A 355-nucleotide genomic window follows, 5' to 3' on the forward strand; every position below is an offset into this window, starting at 1 on the left:
TGTTGTTGACTGACCGTAGTATCTTCATGTTAACCATTCCAGGAAGTGAACTTTTGAACCTTTGTAATATTTTGTGCCAAATAAGTATATATTGATTGGAATTCTATAACAAGGTATGCTAGATAGATTGTTACGTGTTCAGAGAGCTGTACGCGAAGTATGTGTATGTGGATATATGTTGTATATGTTCATTAACATGGATAGCGATTGAATCTCGGTTTGATTTGTGTAAAAATATGTGCTCGTGTACGCTATATGTTTCTGTGTGTGTTTGTGCTTAGTTGTGTGTGCTTGTGTGTGTTTGTTTTGACCGTATGCGTCTGTTATGTTTGTTGTGCGCGCGGTTTTCTACTTA

Source organism: Penaeus monodon, chromosome 28 (genome assembly GCF_015228065.2).
Source record: "Penaeus monodon isolate SGIC_2016 chromosome 28, NSTDA_Pmon_1, whole genome shotgun sequence".
In the NCBI taxonomy this organism is placed as follows: Eukaryota; Metazoa; Arthropoda; class Malacostraca; order Decapoda; family Penaeidae; genus Penaeus; species Penaeus monodon.